This window comes from Gobio gobio (genome assembly GCF_949357685.1).
Source record: "Gobio gobio genome assembly, chromosome: 2".
In the NCBI taxonomy this organism is placed as follows: Eukaryota; Metazoa; Chordata; class Actinopteri; order Cypriniformes; family Gobionidae; genus Gobio; species Gobio gobio.
Window position 1 is genome coordinate 53,293,943 of NC_137098.1, and position 6,245 is coordinate 53,300,187.

Below are 6,245 nucleotides of genomic sequence, written 5' to 3' on the forward strand. Positions count from 1 at the left end.
TCAAAGGATCATTATCCTCCTGGGACCCAGAAAAAAAGTGTTTTGAATGTAGTATTTTCTGTCATTACATTGTTAGAGCATAAGAAACTTGATATACAAAAAAAATTGATATACCATTTTACTTTATGTGGGTAAAATGGCATACATGGGTTTTCCCATTTAATGTATCTAATTAGCATACTAATGTGTTCTTGGGACAACATGAAAAACAAAAATAAAAAAGAATTGTAATAACGGGAGTAATAATTGCCAACATTTTCATAATAATATCTCATATTTCATAGGAATATTGATATAATTTATTTGCCTGATAAATATGCTTTGTCCTCTACAGTGGACATGTATGAAGTCGATGCCCTGTTTTGTAACAGAAAGTCATATTTTAATTAGAAACCCCAAAACATTTTCCTGAGATGATGATTTATGACAAACGATTTGAAAATTAGCCCTATTTAAATGATAATTACAAAATATTATTAGAGTGCTAAATTTGATCACTCAATGACAGTTTTTCTCAATTGCTAAAACACAATTTTTGAAACCTTGCTCCATTTTCTGAAACATGTAACACAAAACCTCATCTTCAAGCACTATTTACAAAACCTCTGACTCCTCTTGCAAAATGAAACTTTCGCCTCAAAACAGTTCAAAATCAAACACTGTGATCAAAAATGATATACACTATCAAGCAGTCAGTAAACAATACACCAAAAAATAGAAAACACATTGTTCAAAACATAGTTCTCAGGGAGAAGTACATTTTTAATCTCAAAACAAATTTCCTATTTTCCGTCATTGTCTTTTGATGAACGAAAACATGTTCTATCATAGTAGATCAAAATTGACCAGAAATTACTACTCTGATTTGCTCTTTGCAATTTTTTTGTTCTTCCTCCTCCTCTTTCTTGCCCTCCTCCTCCTCCTCTTCCTCCTCGTCACCCACCTCACATACGCACTCGTCCTCCTCCTCTCACATTGTTTCTTCTATCCATTCTCAGACCTCCTCCTTCAACAACCTGTTTGCTCTCTGAACTGGCTTATATTGGTTGTGTCACATCATTTGAAACAGATTAAATACATTTTGAGTGGTTGTGTTCAATCAATGACATTTGTTCTTTATTTGTATTTGATTGTTGCCACTTGTGTTTGCCAGTATGGATGACATGTGCATTAGAGTGCAGAATGTGTTCTGAGAATGAGATTAGAGTTTTGCTGAAAAGTCTAAGTGAGATCTGCAAATTGAGTTTTACCATGTGAAATGGCTTAAAGGGATAGTTCACCCAAAAACGAAAATGTGATGTTTTTCTGCTTACCCCTAAGGCATCCAAGATGTAGGTGTCTTCGTTTCTTCAGTAGAACACAAATTAAGATTTTAACTCCAACCGTTGCTGTGTGTCTCTCATATAATGCTTGTCAATGAAGTCTAATTCTATTAGAGTAAAAAAACATGCAGACAACTTCAAATTAAACCCCGCGGCTCGTGATGGCACATTGATGTCTTAAGACACGAAACGATCGGTTTCTGAGAGAAACCGAACGGTATTTATGCAATTAATTTCACCTCATATCAGACGAACGCTTCAGCTCTGCAGACTGCCGTCACTTCCCGTGAGTGAGGTCAAAATTCCGGCCGGGTCATAGATATGTATACGTAGATTCCTCATTCGAGCGATCCACGCAGGCACTAATGAGGTATCTACAGTATGTATATATCTATGACCCGGCCGGAATTTTGACCTCACTCACGGGAAGTGACGGCAGTCTGGAGAGCTGAAGCGTTCGTCTGATATGAGGTGAAATTAATTGCATAAATACCGTTCGGTTTCTCTCAGAAACCGATCGTTTCGTGTCTTAAGACATCAATGTGTCGTCACGAGCCGCAGGGTTTAATTTGAAGTTGTCTGTCCATGTTTTTTTTACTCTAATAGAATTAGACCCCATTGACAAGCATTATATGAGAGACACACAGCAACGGTTGGAGTTAAAAAATCTTAATTTGTGTCCTACTGAAGAAACAAAGACACCTACATCTTGGATGCCTTAGGGGTAAGCAGATAAACATCAAATTTTCGTTTTTTGGGTGAACTATCCCTTTAAGGTATTGACAACAGACAGCACAGTTAGCTAAATGAGTTCAGGCAACTGAGAACTTTGTTCAGCCAATGGATTTTAGTGTTTTAGCAATTGAGAAAAACACTGTAATGTCAGTCATTTTTAAGACCAAGAAGTTGTTGTCATGGTGAAACCTCCAAACATTTGGTACTGTATATCTGAAAAGCCCTGCATGTGCTCTTTACAGGACCTCCAGACATGTATGGTGTCAGAGAAATTCACTAATGTTCACTACAGTGGACAAAAGTCTAGGCTCCAGGAGGTTATAACTGAAGAAAGTTTCTTTTAACACAGTCTTAGCCGACACATCCATGGACTGACTGCAGTAGATTCACTGGTCATTTGATGCACGTTGCCCACAAAAATGACAAGGTTCAATGTGATTCAATGACTGCTGCACAGCTTGGTGGACCCTTTTCACAGACTGTGATGATGCGTTTCCACAGTTATTAATATCGTACTTCTAGAAGAGTTTTTTATATTTTCACTTTTTTTCCGTTTTTTAAAATAATTTACAACACTATACTTTGTGTTTTATTGGCATTAAATTATAGAAAACTGGTTAACGCCACTGTGTGTCTGTTTCTAATACAATGTGTCTGGCATGAGGTTCTTGGACAGAATAAAGGGCAAAGTGGACCAAACTATTAGACTATTATCTCTAAAACTCATCACACTGTTCTTGGTGTCCCACATACAGTATAGGCAAACAGATTTTTAAGCAAGAATTCTTGGGTAATCCCAATAATCCACTATAAAAATCTTTAATCCATGAAAAACTGAGAGAGAATTTTGGTGTGTGGGGGTGTATTCAGTCCCTTCAGTCATGCAAAAAAGGGGCATCTGCCATGATTCATACTGCTAGTACTTCTGGGCAACGGGACAACTTCTCACAGATGTAGGTATATGTGGCTGTGCTTCTCACAAAAAAGGTTTGGGAACCGAGGACATTTCTTATTTAAAACCAGTTCCATTTTTTTAAAATAAGGGAATAACGCTTGGTTCCATTAATGGTTCTTGCACGTGCATTCTTTCCGTTGATGCAAATGGAATAGGCTATACTGTAGTAAAATACCCAGCGCTTCCTGCAGTATTTATTCAACTGCGCCATGTCCCCACTACAATCGCACCAGTTTAGCTTGACTACAGATTGAACAGACTACAGGCTCATAAGGCCTGGTTTAGGAAACTGAATACGTGCAACCCAACCAGTGAGGCGCAATTCATGAATATTTATTCATGAATATTCATGAATTCAAATAAATCAGTTCTTTTAGCGAATCAAACCCATACAGTGCATGTAGTATAGTTTGACTTTTGATGACAGACATGTCTGTTGAGCCCATGAATGCAGTGATCTCACTTCTCTCCTTCTCATCTCACAAACGCGCCAGTGGGTGGGGCTAAATAAGTAATGATGTAGAAGCAGGCGTTGATCTGATTCTGTGGTCTTTCGTCGCACTATTATGTCATAATGTGACAAAATCCGAAAAGAGTCATCTTCTGAGCTTGGTTTCAATAAAAGCTGTTTTTGGACTGTACAAGGAACTTTTCAGTTCTGAAACTTGCAGGATATTTTTTATAGTACAATGACCTATTAAATGTCAAAAGATCAAGGACAATTGCAAGATTTTTGCTAAATTTGCAAGAATGGTAAATGTTCTTTTACAAGAATTGTTTTAAATGTAGCCTTTTCAATTTATGTCAATCATTTGGCAATGGAATTCTTTTTTTTATTATTCTTTATCATTTTATTCCTTAAATACTTACAAATACAAATGATTCCTGAGTCTTGTTCATTTGCCCTCTTGCTATCTCTCTCTCTCTTCTTTCATCCTCTCATTTTTCTGGCGGCTGGTAATGGGCTTTCCTTGGAGGCGTTTCTGTCTGGAATTCAAATCACACACTATCATTATTCAGCTGTTTGTGTGCTGGTAAACCATCCATCATGTCTCCTAGCGTTTTGTGGGCGCAGCAACAATTTGTCATGTCACACTCCTGCCAGTTTGATTTTGTCCCGCCGGGCATACTTTCTCCCTGTCACGACTGCTCCCTCTTTTTCTCACTCCCTCCATCCATCCTCCCTCCCTCGTTCATTCACCCTCTCCGTCTCCATAACAACCAAAGGAGTTTAGCCTTGACAGTTTGGTGGAGTGGTGTCTTTTCTGAGCCGTGTTCAGTAATTCACACTCACAAACTCTCCCAGGTGCAACTGCTTTGTCTTGTATTCACTGAGACTATCAAGCAAAACGCCCCTGTAATTTCTCACCACTTCTATGTACTGCATCTGACATACATACTGTACACACACACAAAGTATTTTTTAATTATATTTGTGCTGATACCTGCTGAAGTGGGATAGGTTCATCTCCGTAAACTGGGTTATACTGACCCACTGAGACATGACACATAATGTGTGTCTTTGTGTGGGTGTGTGTGTGTGTGTGTGTGTGTGTGTGTGTGTGTGTGTTTGGCCAGGTTTTGTCAAAAACCGTGAGGACCAAATGTCCCCACAAGGATAACAAACCCTGAAATCATCTACACTGTGTGGGGCAGCCCACAGTCAACATGGAAGACCTGCTTGAACATAAAAGTGTGTCAGCAGTGTGTGTAAACAACCACCCAATGGTAAAAATCCACCCATTCCTCTTTTTTGAATCCCCATAAATCATAAGCAGTGTCTCACAACAAGCCGTTAGCAGATTGTAGCTTTTGTTACATCACAAATGTTTAGACCCCGCCCACCACAGTTGACGGACGCTGCCCTATTAGTATAGACCCCGCGTGTGAGTTTAACACAGTCCGCCATGTTTACCTCCTCATCAGAGCATTTAAAGGGTTAGTTCACCCAAAAATGAAAATTCTGTCAGTAATTACTCACCCTCATGTTGTTCCAACCATGTAAGACCTTCGTTCATCTTCGGAACATAATTTAGTATATTTTTGATGAAATCTGAGAGCTGTCTCACTCCTCCATAGGCTTTCAGAGGGACTGAAACTTGATGGCCCAGAATAGTAAGTAAAAACGTCATTTAAGGATTCCAAATGACTACAGTGGCTCTGTATTAAGTCTATCATGCGACGAAAATACTTTTTGAGCGGAAAAACAACAAAAATAACGACTTTATCACACTATTATTGTTGTTCAATTTGAGCCTCTGACGAGAGTTCGCGGGAGTGCCACGACGCATGCGCAAGAACTGAGATTACGGCGTTCTTCTTCTACTACTACTTGACTGGCTGCTCACTCTTTCGGAGTAGGGTTAATCTCAGTTCTCGCGCATGCGTCATCATGCGTTATCATCTTGAAAACGTTATGCAAATGTTATTGGTTAATGTTCTTTAAATGTTTAAAATGTGCGTTTTCTTCATGTATTAAGAACGTTTTTTCTTGGTTTATGTGAACGTTACAGAAACATTCCATTCTATCATCTTGAAAACGTTATGAGAACGTTATTGGTTAATGTTCTTTAAATGTTTAAAATGTGCGTTTTCTTCATGTATTAAGAACGTTTTTTCTTGGTTTATGTGAACGTTACAGAAACATTCCATTCTATCATCTTGAAAACGTTATGAAAATGTTATTAGTTAATGTTCTTTAAATGTTTAAAATGTGCGTTTTTTCCATGTATTAATGTGTTTTTCTAGGTTAATGTGAACGTTAAAGGAACATTCAATTCTGTCATCTTGAGAATGTAAGGAAAAACGTATAAACTTTCCTCCAAACACTGCCCATGGAACATTTTTTTAAAGAAATATCAATTCAAACAATAACATTTGATAAAACATTATTACTTATATTTGTCAACACCAAAAACTGTAAGACACTACACAAACATTTTTCACATTTTAATATATTTTCACATTTTATTTGTCAACCTTTTGCCAAGGATAAGTGCATTTTAACATACAGTACATCTAAATGAAAACAATATCATAACTGATATCTTATTTTGCTTTCACATTTTATATACTCAAACATTCCACAAACTGAAACATTCCAAATCGTATTACGAGATACTTTGTGTGTAAAACAACTAATGAAGTGTGTTGTGTGTCCTCTTCTCCAGAAGTCTCTGCTTCGGGCTGAAGTGACACCTTAAATTGAGGCATCTGTAGAAACAAAACATAGT